We start from the raw sequence: 19,294 nt of genomic DNA, 5'->3' as shown, positions 1-19,294 counted from the left end.
TCTTCATGGGAATGGGATCATCTTACCAACAAACACATCAACCTGGATGAATAAATGTTTTATACGCCTAAGGTTAGGCCACTGCCTTCTAACACATGAATACCTTTTGAAGAATTCTCAACCACCTTCATGTACTTTCTGCAACAAATCTGATCTAAGTGTACGTCATATTTTGCTAAGTTGTACCGCTATTTCCCATCTACGCACGCAATATTATAAACCAATAAAAACCCAATTGAAATTCTCTCCAATGCATCAGAAACCAACGTAAAACTCATTTTCAACTTTTTAAAACATTTGAACATGGCGCATCTAATCTAAGATATTATAATAGATAAGTATAGTATGTAAATAAATATAAGTATATAATATACAATAAGTAATACTAATTATTTCACGTAATGACTTAGCCGATAGCCCTGGTAGCTAGTGCAGTAAACATATTACTTTATAATTTTAATTATAATTTAATAAATAAATAATAATAATAATATAATTATAAATGAAAAAAATAAACAAAAAATTCTATAAACTTAAATTTTCAGTGCTTTATAACGCGTCTTTGTACCACACGTACAAATATCTAATATTTGGGACAGCAGCAATCGCCTATATCAAATTATTTGAATTCACTGTTTGATATCGGTTTTAAATATCTATCGTTCTAATGTGCATTTGAAAATCTAATTTCTAAAAACACATATAATATAAATACAGTACAATCGTGATAGTCCGACATTTCTTAATCCGACACATTCGGTAATCCGACAACCTCATAACATCTATGGATGCAATTGGCATTATTTTATTTTGATCAGTCGTAGCAGAGCGTGTAATTATTTTCTTTAAGTTTAGCAGTTACGTTTTTGTTCCCCCACTAAAAAAGATATTAATAAAAAGATTATTTTTGCATTATGCATTTTGATCATAATTTTCGAATTAACATTGATTAAATGGAACCTTCGGTAGTCCGGAATATTTGATAATCCGACAACGAGTCGGACTATCACGATTGGACTGTATTCATATTCACTTATCATATCTTACCAGCTCATCAAGAGCCTGACACTTAAATGTTAAATAATGTTCGCGTTCCGAAATTAAACAAAGTAGAGAATTTGTTGATTTTAAAATATATAAGCGAATTACTTTTTAAGATTATATTCCTGCCTCATTTGTTTACAAAACTCTCAAAAATTTAACAAATTATCAAAAAATTTCATAAAAATTTGAAACTTTTTAATCAGAATGGAAAAATTATGGCTTTGTAGTTTTGTAGCCCCCTCAAATTCAGTATAAGTGTAAGTTTGAAGTCGTTCAAAAATCAACGTGATTTTTGAGAAATTTTTTTCATACGATGCCGTGAATTTCCTTCCATATGAAGCGGAAGTATAGTGGTGGCAGAAAGTATTCAACAGCGTATGCACAAAAAATATTCTTTCTCTTCACTATAATGATACTGAATGCGTTAGAGTTCCGTATAACTAAAGAGTTTCAATTTTTAAAAAATTTGTAAAATTTTTGTAAATTTTGCACAATGTTTAGAATTTTGATTGTTGAGGTTTTTGTTAAACAATAAACTAATTTTTTATAAAAACTTCATGACAAAGAATTTTGCATGAAAATATTGTGAATATTGTAAAAGTATAAGGTGATTTAATTATGTGAGCACAAGAGCACATGCAATGTGGGGCAAAATTAATCACCGCATCGGAAGATTTTAATTTTTGCAAATGTACGTCAATCATATTTGACACTTGTGGACTAGGCAGCTGCAGTATATAAACAGACAAGCAAAGAAGCCCGTAAAGGTCAAAATAAAGATTTCCATCACTCAAAATTATTTTTCTTGTATTTAGTTATTCAAGACAAAAGTGGAAGAATTAATTTTGCGCCTCCTTATATTTATACGCTGCTGTGTATGTACGTTATTATGTTATTCATGCACGTACGATTGCTATTTTTTTGACACTATGGCGGCCGCCGTAGCCGAATGGCTTGGTGCGTGACCACCACTCGGAATTCAGAGAGAATGTAGGTTCGAATCCCGGTGAAAGACCAAAATGAAGAAACAGTTGTTTCTAATAGCGGTCGCTCCTCGGCAGGCAATAGCAAACCTCTTCTATAAAAGCTCCTCATAAAAATATCTGCCGTTCGGAGTCGGCTTGAAATTGTAGGTCCCTCCATTCGTGGAACAAACATCAAGACGCACGGCACAAATAGAGGAGCAGCTCAGCCAAACACCTAGCAAGGGTATACGCACCAATTATATATATATATATATATATATAAACAACTCTCCGCCAAATACCAACTCAGCCATTTTATTGAAAAAAACTGAACCAATGCTGCAAATAAAGCTTTCATTTATTCATGAGGGGGATGAAAATGTTACTATTAAAACAAATTTATTCAACAATCCCGGGAATTGAATATACCTTCTCCGCGATTTTTAGAATTACTAAAAGCCGGGATCCCGGCTTATACTCAACTAGTTGCCAAAAATAGTAAATACCATTGTGGTATAATAAATACTCAGCCTTAATCTCCAAACATACTTATGTATGTAGGTATGAATAGAAGTAAAAAAAAATTAAAACGGGTAAATTTAATTTAATACAAGGAAAACCACTTTGTCTCATAATTTGGTAATCAATAAATTTAGTCACATGGTTGTATATTTTTTTTGCCATTTGGCGTAAGTATTTTATGAAAATTTGGCATCATTGCCTTTTTAAAAGCATTTAGGTTAAATTAAAAAAAAAAACCGTTTTAAATACTTCATTTTTATGCGCTCACTTTCTTAGTTCAACAACTTTTTTGTTTTTAGATAGTCTAAATATAGCAGTCCCGTGATTGACAATATACAAATATTTAAATTTTTAAAGCCGCAAATTGCGTCTTACTCAGTTCATTTGCCAAAAAGTACCGTTGTTTGCCAGCCAATTGTCTTATTTGTTTTTTATGTTTGTGAAAATAGTACACAGCATTCATATTTTTTGTATTTTTTCTTTTCCGTTTTAAGTATGACGCAAGCTTTTCGCCACTGCCCATTTTATTACGGTTATAATTGGCAAGTGCTCAAATCACATGATCTCTTCGGATGATGATGATATTGTTCTTCTCGGGTACACACCTCCTTCTGACGTTGTATATTTATAGCAAATTTTGCAAACTACCGGCAGTGTACCCAGACAGCTACTACTACAACACTGTTTTGCAAAAATTTCAAAATTAAAAAAAAAAAAAAAAAAACACAAATGCAAGCTAATCGAAATAATGGGGGCCAACGTTAGACAACATTTGGCTCTCAAGGCAACGAGCAATTTATTTGAATAACAAATCTTTTATTAAATTGACAAAATAAATAATAAAAGTTGCGGGGTCCCGTCATCGGCACCCAGTTCGAGCGATGGCTGGTGGCACGTTTTCGCTGATCTACATACGTACATAAGGAATGTATCGTAAATACATATGTAATTACATAAATCTTTTTGTATTTCAATTAGCGTACATGCACGGGGATATGGAGGAAAATGTGGGATTGTGTCGAGTGTTTTGTTTTTTTTTTTCAGAGTTGGAATGCATTTTTTTTATTATAATCTGGTAGATAATTTCAAGGCATTTTTTAAATATAATATAATATTCGGCACATGTCCGCCGCGGCTACGAGTTACATGGTGCATTTGATCAGTTTAATTTTTGATTCTTCTTCTTAATGATTGGCGCGACAACCGCTTACGCGATTTGTAGCGACTTTATCAAAGCGGGACAGTCGTTTCTTTCTCGTGCTAACCGACGCGAGCTAGGCACTCCAAGTGAAGCCAAGTTCTTATTTTCCAAATAGTCGAAGGACAAAGGCCAACAAGTTGAGAAGAAGAATCGACATTTCGGCATCTTTTTACTTGTTTAATTTTAGAAATCAAAAAACAATTGTTCTTACTGACTACTTACTACAAAAGTAAATTTAACAAAAAAAATTTTTAAGTTAAATTACAACTTTTCTTACTCACTAAATACTATACAAATATCGTTATTAAAGAATTAATTGAGTTTAATTGAGCAGAAAAACATAGTTTAGGTAATGTAAAATCCAATTCTTCTTTAACACTTTGCTCTATGAACTTCGCGAATACATTTATTTATTTATTATTATTATTTTTTTTTTAATAAATTTCCCCACTTTCGAAACGTTGTTACGGCGTTAATAGATTCATGATGACTTGCCAAATTTTACTGAACAGAAATGTCAACACAATTTACAATTGTCAGTTGTCAAATCATAGTTATCGCTATCGATAGTTTTCATGCAGCTAAAAAAGATCACCCGATATGTAGAAGGAAAACCTAACGTCGAGACATGTGATGTTTTCTTTGCTGGCTTTGTCGAGATGTACGATTTAGAGTGCCATTTCCTTTGTTAAGGAGATACAGAGTTGTTTTTTGAGGCGAAAAAATTAGATATACAACCCGATTTTGAATAGAAACTCCGCGGGAAATTCTTTTATATTTCTTTTTTCATAAAATGAATAGAAATGCCCAAGAAATTGCTTCTCTTCTCCCTTTCTTTTATTACTAATGAACTTTGAAAAAGGAAAATTACATTTTTGGGGGAAAAAGTTGGCACTTTTAAATGAAATTTCTACCAGTATAGAAAACAATATTAAAAAATTGTTTTTAGGTAAAACGAAGAGTCACTAAACTTACTCGTGTTTACAGATGCACGCAAGTGCTGGAATCGCTAAGGATTTCTTAAAGGCAGTAAGGAGTTTAAACAACCAAAAAAGTGATTAGTAATACTAAGGCCGCCGCAGCGTCACGAGCTCCAAGCCCCGGTCTTGAAGTACTGAGTGATAGAAAAAGTAACGGCAGACAACGGTAAACATACGAGTGTATTTCTGCTATGAAAAATATCCGCATGAAAACCCATCTGCCGTTTGCAGGCGGCATAAAACTGTAGGTGCATGCATTTGTAGAAAAAAACTTTCTGATAAAAAAATTAAAAAGAAAAAAGATTTTAATATTTTGGTAAATTTTTTATTATTATTTTTTGAATTTCGAAATTTTTGATTGTTTAAGTATGCTTGGAAAGCTTAGAGTTTTTCCTTTAAAATGATACCTAAATTTTTGTGAAAAAATACAAAACGTCAGAATCGTAGTTCCGCACATTTAAAAAGAAAACTACGGCTGGATGCCAATAGAGATTCTGACCTGTTCAAAAAGCCAACGTAAATACTTAAAAAAAATAAGAAACATTCTGTTGTTAACAATTTTCAAATTTTTTATGTATGTATAAGTTTTATCTAAACTCACTTGCGCTTATGACTCAAAGGAAGAAACTTAGTCAGGCACTTAAGAGAAAAAAATGCAGGACCTTAACCGCAATAAAAAAAATGAGTTGATGAATGAAAAACATAAAAGTCGAGAATTCTGTGCAATTTTATTCATACACCAACAACAACTCATTCATGGAATGGTGAAATACAGCATAGGCGAATATATTTTTCAAGTTCACTGACTTCGAAGGGATCGAATGAATGCTTGAGAACTGAATTTTAATGTTGTTTTACTAGGGTTACACATTTAATATTTTGTTTACGTTTTAATTAAACATGAATTCCGGGAATACGGAATTGCAATTACAACATTTTTTTCAATTAGTGAATATGAGTATTTACCCACTAATCCAATAAAATACTTTACCGCTAGTCTTTCCATACATACATACATACATACATACACATATATATTTGGGGAGAGAAACAGTTGTGGCAGTGAAATCGGAGTCGATCGACTCGCATAACGGACATGCCAGATAACATTTTGAAATACAGGCTTTTTACCTGTTCAACGGCGACGTTCCCGGGAGCACGTATGTTTTGCCAAAATTTCTGCTAGCCTCAACACAAATTTGCTACAAAGGCAAAATAAATCGTTCAGTCAACGTAAAAGTTGTGGGAATCCAACTCGGAATACCCCCTGGGCCCGTTCGAGGGGGATAATGTTTAACAATAATTGGTGTAAATAACTGAAATCGAGTCATCGAGCCAGGTTTGATGCGTACTCAGCAAAATCGTCCATTGACCTGGAGTGCGTCACCGCGTGCCTTTGAGTAAATAAAATACTCGCAATACCGCAGACTTGAGAGCTTCACGAGAATTTGGGTTGGGAAACTACGACTTAAGTTTTTAAGTGTGGCATTAGGGTATGTGGCTTGCTCCGTTATGCGCATCCCCAAGCCATCGTGGCTGTGAGCGTCGCAATAAGTCATAAAGAATCGCCTTCAAACTAATTTTTACTGGTTACTTTGTATTTTGCGTGCGCATAGAAATTATAAGTACTCGCACATACCTATAAAGCGTACTAGTACATATGCACTTTTTAGTTATATAAAAGCAAAAGCTCAAAGATTCGCTTTACGGCTTGCCATTTAAAAACAATCAAGTCAATCAATTTCTTGAAAAGGCTATCGGACAAAATATGCGCAAACAAAACCAGGCATTGAAAGTCAATGGTGTTGCGTCAGTCAAAAAGTTCCATTATAGCAACCGGTAACCGCAATGGCACGAGTAGCGGTTAATTAAGCAAATAACACAAAAATCATCACAAAAAAAAAATAAAAATAAAAATACAATAAACAAAAAAATCGATCTGAAGGAAGAAATAGTTACAATAGACAGTTAAGGGGTGTGGCCTCAAAGCAATGGAAATTTTCTGGGGCAAAAGCAGAAAGAAGAGGAAATGTTTAGAAACAAGTAAAAAAGGAAAAAAAATTGCATGGATGTTACTGATCAGTACAAAGTACAAAAAGAAAAAAGCTTTAAATTATTATTTTGTCAATTAATAATGGCATATGCTGCGATCTTTCAATTTCTTAATTTGGGACTTTTTACAGATTTCATAAATATAACAGTAAAGAAGTGTTTAAGCTTGGCCGGCACCAAAGTTTATATATTTTAATATATAATTAATCTAATTTTTTACATTTTATCATAACAAACTTTAGTATGTTTGAAATCTGGTACACAGATGGGTCGGAGTTCACGGACAATAGGAAGGGTGCAGGGTGGCTTTGTGCCGAACTTTAAGAGATCAATACCTATGTGCGGTTATCCCAGACATCCATGGCTTAGAAATCGATGTCAAATAATGCCTTCTAAGTGGCACGATTTCCAAGCGCATCTGCATGTGATCAGACAGCCAGGCAGCCTTATATGTATTGCAGTTTCACATAATAACATTCAAACTCGTTGAAGGTTACTTCACTGTCCTCAAAGTCACGAGAGCAAATAACGTCATTTCATTGCGATGAAGGTTATGACGGCGACGAACAGGCTAACTACCTGGCAAAATAAGGCTCTATTTCAAAATTCAATGAACTGGTATAACCCTTTTGCTCACCAAAGCGCATTTATGAAAGACTGGCAGGACAGTGAATTCACACCGGATGGAGAGGGCTAACGAACTCTCAATGGATAGTACAAGTTATCATTTCAGAAAACTATAATTATTGGTTTGCAAAAACATTCCCCATACATGTACGGAGAGTGCTGCTGGATATATAGAAAATCCGGGTCGTTCCGGTAACGCAGAACCGACTGTCGTGGGAATTAGTAGAAAGAAACGGCTGCAGTTTTTGTGAACTGGACGATGATACACCACAGCACACTCTTTGCGAATGGACCCGATTGCGAATGAAGGCCCGCAGACCAAGGTGGTGTAACTCTAAATTCATTAGTGCTATGGAACAAAAAGCTAGAAAAGGTGCAAAAAATTCATCAGAGGTCTCCAAATTTTGGTTAGCGTTTAAACCCAATAATAATAGTAATACAAATAATGTACATACATACGTATTTATGAATAGAGAGTACAACTAATATTATATTTGTAATAAACAAACACAAGGTGGCGCAAAACTAATCATCCATTTTATTTTTTTTTTTGTTTTATTGAATAACTTTTTTATATAAACACAAAAACAAATTAATCTTTATTTTGACCTTTACGCGCTCCATTGCTTGTCTGTTTGTATAGTGCAGTTGCCTGGTTCACCAGTGTCAAATATGATGTAATTTGCAAAAATTATAAATCTTCCGATAGGGTGATTAATTTTGCGCCACCTATTTATAGTATACATTACATATGCATACAATGCAGTTATACAAATGGCGCCCCATATTTTGTTGGATGTTTGGCCGACCTGCTCCGGAAATTTGAGGTGTGTGTTCTTCAAACGGATGGCCCTACAGTTTGATGACGCCAAAAGAAGCTGTTTTTTGACTTTGCAGAAATCAAAAGCAACAACAAAATGCGATATAGTGATTCAACCTTCACATCAGTGGAATTGATTTTGATATACCTTTAACTTAATCTATTTTTTTCGGTGTTTTAAATTATCTTTCTTTCGGGATTTCTTTTATAAACAATTTTCGGAGGATTTTCCTTTTTTTTTTTGAAGTTTTGAATTTTTTTCAAATAACTGGACGTTTCTGCATATTATTAAAAAATTATAAATGCAATATTATATAAGTAATATTATAGTTATGCACATACAGTACAATCGAAAAAAGATCATAATTACGTATGAATGGAGTTTTTCGAAAAAATTGCGAACGATTTTTGTTTCTTTAATTTTTAACCTTTTCCAACTCTTGATAAAATAAAAAAAATATGCTGTACCTCCATAACTATTCACATGTAGTAAAATGGGATTTTTTTTTTAATTTAAAATTACAGGCGTAGCTGATCTATGCCCCCGCTGCTTAAAACAAATGCAGCCCTAATTGTATTTTATATTACTTTGAAGAAAATAATTTATAAAATGTATGGCTTGTAAAATTAGGGATATTTTTTAGAATTTTGATTTATGTAATTATCTCGCTGGAAGAAATTCCAAATATTTGCTACCACCGCTTACTCCTTGAAATTCCAAGGTGAATTAACTTATAAATTTTCTTATTCCCACCACATCAAAGTAAAAGACCTACGACAAAATAAATATATTCCACCATCTTTCAAATTTACGAAATACTAAAAAAAAAAAATATTTTCATTGATCATATTTTACATTCGGTAATATTTGTTTTCGAAAATCAAAGTTACTCGATGGTATTGCGCTTGAAATGGCGCCAAATATGTACATTGCGACGCAAATGTTCTGCATAACTCCACACAAAACCAAAGCCGGTTGATAAAAATATGTTTTATTATCTAACTTTTCCACCATAAATGAGTAAATAAAAATCGAAGCATTACTAACTTTTTATCGACAAGTTATTTTCCACTATATATGGCGCCGTAGTTCAATGGATAATGTTGACGCTCTCTTACATAAGTAAGAGAAAAATATTCTCTTTATACCAAATTCGACTTCCGGCACGTGAGCATGTGCTCGTGCTTTCTCTCATTTTTGTTTTTAACTTTTTGATTATGGTTACACTGTTCGTTAGAGCCCTAGACCTTCACACAACACAAGCAAAAACAAAGTTGGACAAATATTTAATGAAATTTAGATAAGTTTTATCAACACCGCATTTGTTTGAGTGTTACACTTACACATTGAAAGCGCCCTTTGTGTATGTTAAAAGGTGGCTAAAAAGACAATTTCTTGAGAGAAATATTTCATAATTTAGAATGACCTTGAAGTGTATACTTTTAGCTCGCAATTACGTATTCCATTCCTGGGTAACCCAGAATGTGATTTAAATTTTTCGCACAATTGCATGTACACGAAGTTCTGTGAGTCAGACACACGTATACATACAGCCATATGTAGATATTGTTTATTTGGTGGTTGTATTCCACCACTTTGTAACAATAAAATTTTTGAAAGGCCAAATATTCCGCCAATAAATAAACAAAACTTGTTTAAAAAAACTGAGTTGTATTTTATGAGAGAAAAAATTCATGCTTGAAGCATTTCAAAAGAGAAGAAGTCAAAATAATTTACCACAAATTGCGAGAATTTCATCATTCGTTTTCGCACGGCGGACCTTTGTAGGTCATAAAAAGTGGTTTTGGCGGACAAAGCGGCTAAGCAAAGAGAAGAAAAAATGTTTGCAACAAGTCAAATGAATATATCCATATATTGATATAAATGCATGTCGAAACCCTGCAGGAAAATCCACTAGAATCGAACTTCGCTTGTATTGAATTTAGCACCAATCTTAGTTTAGTTTTTTATTTTTGAATACCGATGGCTTAGACAGTGTCAGTTGTCCCCATTTTGGTGTTGTCCCTTTAGTGATAGTTTGGAACTACACCTTTTGAAATAGTACTTCAAAAAGTGTCAAATGTACTTCAGAAACCGTAAAAGTTATTTCAAAATGGTCATTTATACTTCAGAAATAATAAAATGTGCTTCAGAAACCGTAAGCGATATTTCGGAATAGCCAATTATACTTCAAATCCGTAAAATGTAGTTCAGAAACTGTAAAATGAACCTCAAAATAGTAAATTGTATTTCAGAAACCGTAAAATGCACTTCAGAAGCGAAGCCGTTGTCGAACAAAAGCGAGCCCTAGAGCCTTTGTGGGACGGACTTATTGACGAGACAAAAACGGCAGTTGTTGATGGTGATTACGGCAGAGAAATTCAACATTTTACCACTTTTGATTCATAAGTGCCATCTTTATTAGATATGCCAGTTCGTACATAAATAATTAATTGTTTCATTCGTAAATAGACATTGTGAACAAACTACTGCTATGTAATAGTAATTTGGAAAATAAATGAAAAAAAAAACAAATATGTATATTTCAAATCACTATTATGTGTTCCATCTAAACAATTAGAATTTATTGTAATTTTCGTCTTTTGAGGTACATTTTACGATTTCTGAACTGCAGTTGACTATATATTTTACGCTTTCTGAAGTGCAATTGACTATTCCGAAATACATTTTCCGCCTTCTGAAGAACTCTTTACGGTTTATGAAGTACATTTGCAGATTTCTGAAGTAAAAGATGTAGTAATAAAATTGGCAGATGCGATGTAATACGCTCTGTGTCCCTTTTTCGATAGTTTCGAACCAATGTTGAATTCAAAGAATTATATTCATCAGAAATAAAACTGAGTTTCACTTAGTGCAGATGCTGCTGTCGCAATCTCTGGTAGGTTTTAGTATTGGCGGTACTGGATTCAATACTTTCGAGATAACCAAAAATGTGTAGTCTTAAACATTAGGCCTCTTCTTATCGCCAAGCGTTAGCAAGTGGCGGATAGATGAAGCAACTAGTATAACTTCACATACATTGGCAACGCGCGAATTGAGGTGCCTTAAATTCAATATATTTGTACGAGAGTGAGTTATACCAGTCTAATGAACTATAGCCACACCCGCCAGCGGCGAATCTTGCTTGTAGTTACTTTCGCATGCAAATTTTTCGTTAAGTTAATCGAGCATAGAGATAGCGAGCGGGGAAATGGCGAATAGAAGAAGTCTATTATTTAACCATTTGAAACCTTAACCTAACTATGAAAATTAAGTGCTAAACATCAGAAAAGTATCAACTTGGCGTTTGCGACAGGGTTGCAATCGTTTATGAGTGTTGCAATACTATCGCTTTCATTACAAGCGCCATATCTCCCTACTTCCAACATTATTAGCGAAATATTTCATATTTGGCTAAATTGTACTATCTCTGAATCAGCAATTGGTTTCACCATTTCAAATTTTCTCTGCAGGGAGCGAGTGAATGAACACACGGATATGAGTGTATATGTATGTATGTTATACACTTCACATGCATGCTACACGTATATACATATACATACACACTTCAGCGGCGTGAGTCTTCGAACAGGTTTTTATTGCTTACGTGACGTCATACACGAGGGGCTTGTCAAATTCAACCAGTCTACAAAGCAGCCTCCACAGCCAAAGCAGTGTGTGTGTGACAGCCTTCCATTTCGAAAACTGGCCACTTTTCAACTGTATAAGTGTGTACGAATTTATGTATTGGTGTATTGTAGATGTATTTGTGTTTTTTTTTCCACCGGCGAAGTCTGGCAAACAAAGCAAGCCTTGTACGTATGCAAAATTTATACCTACATATGTATGTATATGTATGTATGTATGTACATATTTAATATTAGCACGCGATTACTTAATTAGATATGCACTATCATAATTATCATAAATTTAATAAAAAAAAATTTTTTAAATCAATAATGTTGACTCAGGCATAGAAGCTTGATGTACCCACATACATACATACATACATGCATTCAGATGTATGTATTAGGGCTGGTCGATTCACGAGTACTTGAATCACTTTCAATTCCATTCAAAGTGGAGGACTGAAGAGTGATTGTGACCAGAGCCGATGCGTGTGACCAATTGTGAAATATTAATTTGTTATTGATGGCTAATCACGAAAATCAAATCAGTATTCTGTGACGTGCATATATACTTCTATATTAAAGCACAAAAGCAAGTAACTGTTTCCGTACTTTTTGGAGTAATGAACTTGGATAAGGACGCTTAAATTTTTACTTAAAAAAACAACAATGGCAGAGTAAAACCAAAGTCGATTTACATTCACTTATTACACTGAACCACACCATTTTCGGGTGGTAGGTCTGAAATTCCTTTACCTAACCATGGTATCGGGTGAGTATATCGAACCTCCCAAGGCGTACGACTCACTGAGGTAAAATTTGTTTGGTGGTTAGATAAACTAAATTTTCATATAAATTTCCATAAAAGTTTTGACTCCGTTTTTAAAAGGGCATCTTAGGTACTTGTCAAATAAAGGGTAAAAAATACCTACTATGAGAGACAATAATGGGTTGAAATGTTTTATGATAAGTTCCTCCTCAAATTTGATTTTTTATTCACAAACACTATATTTAGCTCAAATTGATATTTTAAACATTTTATTTATTTTTTTTCGAAACAACCCTGGTCACAAATATGAAAACTTAATCGACCTCCCTGGATCGAACCTCTTGGGGATTTCGATATATTCACCCATCGTTCTGGAAAGAATTTTCTATCACACCACACCTTGGCCTTCAATTTGTCTCAGAATGTTACAATATTAAAATGAATTTTGAATTTAATTTACTTAGTACTTTGTTAAATATCTTCTAATAGCCGGGAAGGATTTATCACTTTTCCACCTTGAGTCAAATAAGTTTTGACAGATGGAAGTCGTGAATGCGTAGGACAGCGCATTTATAACTTGCAGCACAGCTGCTCATTGTTCGATGGCAACATTTTTGATTGTGGATTGTGGTTCAATAATGATGTTGGCCGCTAACCACTATTTGCACGATGTACAGAATGCAGAGGTGTGGCCAACATCAGACCGCTAACCGCCTCAAAGTGCTTTTGAAAGAATCAGCTAATTTGGTGAAGTAACCGGTGCTGTGTAAGCAGTTTGTTTACGAAAAAATGGGATTGTATTGGTGATATACGAAAAGAATCAACACAGTCTTCGCTCATGTTACTTCGTAGCCATCTGAACAACGACTGCTTGAACGAGTGAAATTAACGGGCAGAATCCACTGCCGAATCCCCAATGACGTGATAGCTGAAGTTACTCTCAGAATTTCGCTTCGGATGGTCAAATCTTGTAATCTATCATCCTTGACTAAAATGTAAACTTTGCTCTGTGCTTAGAGCCGTTATTTTGTTGAGCGGCATATTTTCTTCAGTGTATCATCAAATAGTATTTTGGCGCATAAGTCACCACCACTAATTAAACCTTGAAATTTTTTTTTTTTTTATGATATAAATCTTTTCACTTCGTGCTTTTCCACTAAACGTTTTTTTTTCGGTGATCTGATTTTTTTTGTAGTTGGAAATAACTTCCGAAATAGTAGTAGAAATCTATTTTACTACATTTTCGATTATTCCTTTTGAATCTGCAACACCACGATTTTTTTTTTATAAGAGTTTCTTGCTTTACACAAATCTTTGATATTTTTCCGAGGACCTCGAACACCGTGCTAGCGCTATCAATGTCATACTAGCAGATAAAAAGCAAATTTAATTAAAAAGACTTTTAAACCTAAAAAATTTAATAATATCACTAGAAAACGTCCAAACCTCGGCTTCGATCACAAAATTCCATTTCGATTTCGGTTCGGCTTTGGCAAAAAAAAAAAGTTAAAAATTGTTTTGTTCAAACATTCCATAAACCTTTAGTTTTTGTAACATTTTTTGAGTACTGGCATCAGTTCACATTTTCTGTTGAAAAAATTGCTATCAAATATTACCGGCTTCTCCATCGATTGTGACTCCATAGTGATAGATGGTTCTGCTACCAAGGTGGAAATATCGGTAAGCTATTGTTTTTTCATTACAGTATGAAATTCTTCAACTATGAGTATTAAATAATTACCAGATGTATTTTAAATTTGTGTGTACTCTTTTTGTTTTGTATTATTAAAAATACTGGATTTTTAAAAAGTCATTGCCTACTTGGATCATCGAAAATATTCGCTTCGGTGCGGCCTTAAATTTATGTTCGATCGTTCTGCAATTATCCTCGAACTCCTGTTATGAAAAAAACCCCTTATAGCTTCGGCCAATTTAGCACTGGCCTTGATCGAGTAACGGCGTTTTATGAAATTTAGGCAAATATATGTATAGCATTTCCTCAAAGGATTTACTTAGGTCAAAAATAGTACGGTTGATCGATCTATGTGTAAGCAGTACCTATTATTTCTTACATAGCTGTATACTCATATCAAACCGTTTGATGGATATTGATGCCATAATCTGCATTTTTTTAGAAAAGTATGCAGAAGTGGTTTACCACTCTCGTTTATGCTGTGTAAAAATTGCATAGCGGTATCTATTGTCACTATCCACGTGTGGAGGAATGCAAAAGCTTGGTGAATTTGGCAGTATCAGCTGTTGATCTGACTTAATTTTAGAGTTTTATTTACAAACAACTATTTTCTTTCTACTCTCCTTCTTGTTTACACTTTCGATTCTGCTTACCAAAACTCTCTATTTATTTTTCTCGCATACCTCATCTGCAATTCCGTCACGGAAAAGTTACGTTTATCATTCCACTTCAATTTGCGTAATCTTGTATTCATCTCACGTCATCGGTATCTCATTAGTATGAAATGAGGCTAAATTTTTTACCGACGAAAGAGTAGTAAATTCAAAACTTTAAGACAGATTCTCTCGATTTTTTTTTTAATTTTCGTCTCCTTCATTTCAACTCACTTTACTAATCACCTAATCATAATCCTTTTTTAATTTTACTTTAGTGTGGTAAATTGTTTTCGTTTTGTAATTTATTTCATCACATGTAGATTAATTTCATTTATTTTGTAATTATTTAATTAAAGGTTATTTTAAGTTGTTGTATATTTATGTTCAATTTTATTTAATAAAATTTGTTTGTAATCTTCGTTTATTAATAGTTTTTTGGTTTATTTTATTTTATGCAAATTTGTTTTTTTGTTTTGTTATGCTATTCCATTTAACGTTGTTTTTTTTTAATTTAATTTACTTTTAATTTTTTTTATTAATTTTATGTATAATAATATATTTAAATTTTTATTTGTTATATTTTTTTTATTTTTTATTAATTTTATGTAAAGGGTGGTTAAGTTTCAAGGGCCGGTATTGATTTTGAATAAAATAAATTTTTTTTAGGAAATTATTGTTATTTCTCTTTATTATGATAATATTGGTATGGCTCAATTACGTATGAAACAAAATATCGGCCAAATAGCCGCCGCGGCCTCGGCGGCACACCTCCACCCGATGGTCCAAATTTTCGAAGACGCTGAGGTATAATTGAGGTTATATGCCGTTAATGTGCCGAATTATCTCATCCTTTAGCTCTTGAATTGTTGCTGGCTTATCGACGTACACCTTTTCGTTCAAATAACCCCAAAGAAAGAAGTCCAAAGGTGTCAAATCACATGATCTTGGCGGCCAATTAACATCACCGCGACGTGAGATTATTCGGCCATCAAATTTTTCGCGCAAAAGAGCCATTGTTTCGTTAGCTGTGTGACAAGTGGCACCGTCCTCTTGAAACCACATATCGTCTACATCCATATCTTCCAATTAGGGCCATAAAAAGTTCGTTATCATCTCACGATAGCGAACACTATTCACACTAACTGCCTGACCGGCCTCATTTTGGAAAAAATACGGCCCAATGATGCCACCGGCCCATAAACCACACCAAACAGTCACTCTTTGCGGTTGCATTGGTTTTTCGGCAATCACTCTTGGATTATCATTCGCCTAAATGCGGCAATTCTGCTTATTGACGAATCCACTGAGGTGAAAATTTGCCTCTCACTGAAGATGAAGTGCGCGATATGCATTTTGATTTGAACGTCCGTTTTCATAATAAGCCTGAATAACTTTAACGCGTTGCTCGATTGTGTTTCTTTCCATGGTTAAAATTGAGTTAGTCTGAAATTGAAAAATGTCAAATAAAATGCAGAAAAAAACTAACGTTTAGGTGTGGTTCACATCCGACATCGCCCCTTAAAATTTAACCACCCTTTATAATAATATATTGAAATTTTCGTATGTTATTATTTTTTGGTTTTTTTTTTATTTTATACAAAATTGTTTCTTCGATTTTATCTTAGTTTAATTTATTTTGCTTAATTTTTTTTTTAATTTAGCATAATTTAATTTTCCATTATTTCTATTAGTCTGTTTTTTTTTTAATTCTTTCCAATTTGTTTTTTTTTCTTAGTTTTGATTTTATTTTATTTCGTTTTACGTTATGTTAAGTCATGCTTGTTATTTTTTTTTGAATTATTTGAATTAATTTATTTTATTTGATTTAATTAATTTAATTCTCCATTGTATTTTTTTATTTTATTTTTTTGCCAATTTATATTTTTGATTTGATTTTAGTTTAATTTATTTTGCTTAATTTTCTTTTAATTTACCATAATTTAACAATTTTCCATTATTTTCAGTTTTTCTGTTTATTTTAATTTTTTCAAATTTGTGTTTTTACTTTTGATTTTATTTTATGGTATTTCTTATTACGTTATGTCCTACCATGTTTGTTATGTAATTTTATTTCAATTCATTAATTTTATTTTTTTGCGTTGATTTTAATTTATTTTATTTTTTTTTATGTTAAGTTTTTTATTTTATTTGATTTAATTAATTTAACTTAATTTAATTGTCCATTGTATTTTTTCTGTTTTTTTTTACATTTTCAAATTCGTTTTTTACTTTTGATTTTATTTTATCTTTTTTTATTATTTTCTTTTTATCTTATGTCAAGTCGTGTTTGTTTTGATATTTTATTTCAATTAATGTATTTCATGTAATTAACTTAATTTTCCATTGTATTTTTTATTTTAATTTTTGCAAATTTATATCTTTGATTTGATTTTAATTTAATTTATTTTGCTACACTTTTTTATTTTACTTAATTTAGATTCCCATTATTATTATTTTTCTGTTTTTTTTTTTTTATTTCATTCAAATAGGTTTTTGTTTTATTGGTTATATTTATTTTTTTATTTATTTTTTTCTGTTATGTTAAGTCAACTTTGTTATATTATTTTAATTTATTTTATTTCATTTTACTTATTTCGATTTAATTAATTCAATGAAGTTTTCCTTTGTTATTTATTTATTTTTTTTGCTCTTTTAATTTCACGCAAATTTATTTTTTTTTGTTATGAAGTGTTTGTTTTGTTATCTTACTTTATTATAATTAAATTATTTATTTTAATTATTGTAATTTTAATTTATTTCACTTTAGTTTTTATTTGATGTTATTACTTTTGTATCACTTAATTTTTTTACATTATGTTCTTAATTTATTTAGTTTGAATTGAAATCTGTGAACACCTCTTATATAAAAATAGCTATCTACAATTATGCAGGCATGCAGCGCTCCACGAAGCATTAACTTGTCCTCAAAAACCTGTTTAAAAAAACTAATATTATTGAAGATAAATCAAAGTGTTTCGATATACCACACATGCATACGGAGGGACATATGCTTGTATTTATGTAGTATACATATAGGCACATATAAATTGAAATGATTTATGAGTGTGCGTGGAGCACAAACACATCAAAGTACATTGATAAAAAAGCGGTCTGCTTGTCCGACGCGTCAGGCAGCCAGTCAGTTTTGACAGCTTTGCCTATTGGTTAATCCACCGTACAGTCGGTCGTCTCGTTTTCTAGACAAGCAAACAATCAACTACCACATATGTACATACATATATCTGCATATATTCGAATACAATATGCTCAGGTATATGTATGACGGATTTACTTTTGCAGCCAAACACTTGTGTGGACATGTGGACGTGTGGGTTGTCGAGCATGAATGGAAAATTTCCAAATGGATTTTCTATTTTTACACCACGGTAATTTTCCATTAAAAATGTTATTTTTTACGCCAAAGATCACATATCTGTAGGTATGTAGAGATATAACCATTTCTTAAATTTTACAGTGTGTCGATTTTGAAAATCAGCAGTGTGGGAGAAAAAGATACTCATTTTTGTGTTGATTCACTCCATGCCTAAAGTAGAGCGCTTCTGGAATATTCCGCAGACAAATTTATCAGCCATTTGATGCTTGCTGTAGAGACGTTTGCTGGCTGCGCCGGAATGCCAAAAACTGTAAAAACCAATGCGCGGTAGCAAAGTGTGTTGCTGATGATGAAAACCGGAGTCACAGACCAGTTTATACATAGCTTTTGTATAGGCATACATGACTGCGTATGTTTGTGAATGCAGCAGACTAGCAGATTTTTATTTTAGAAGTGGGAAACCGTCGTAAGATCACGTTTTGCACGTAGGTAGGGCTTAAGATGCAAAAAAGAATGAAAGGTTGTGCGATAAATCGCTTTTTACAGGTGGGAATTAAAACGAAAATCCAGTTATTTCATTTTGATAACATGAGACATATGAAAAAGCTGTTTGAACAATAAAAACTTCCGATTATCAAAAGGTTCAAAGTGATCAGTGGCTAGATAAAGTTATAAAAGTTATTTATGTATGTACATACACACATACATACATACATTCTTTCTCACTGGGGTGTAGCGAACGTTTAAAGGTCGAAGCCAAACAGTTCTTTCCAGCTAAAATGCCGAGTAATGTTCATATGTGTATAATTTATTTATGTACATTTATGAATCATTTTTAGTTGTATAAACTCATATCATCAGACTCTGAATGAAATATTAGCAAATAGCAATAAATACTTTTCCAGTTATATGAGTAGCCGAATATGAAAGATATTCCATTGATTGGTTGTTATATAAAAAAATATTTGCAAACTAGCCGTCTGTTGAGGGACCCGCCTCCA

This window comes from Anastrepha obliqua, chromosome 4 (assembly GCF_027943255.1).
Source record: "Anastrepha obliqua isolate idAnaObli1 chromosome 4, idAnaObli1_1.0, whole genome shotgun sequence".
Classification (NCBI taxonomy): Eukaryota; Metazoa; Arthropoda; class Insecta; order Diptera; family Tephritidae; genus Anastrepha; species Anastrepha obliqua.
This window is presented reverse-complemented; position numbering follows the sequence as displayed.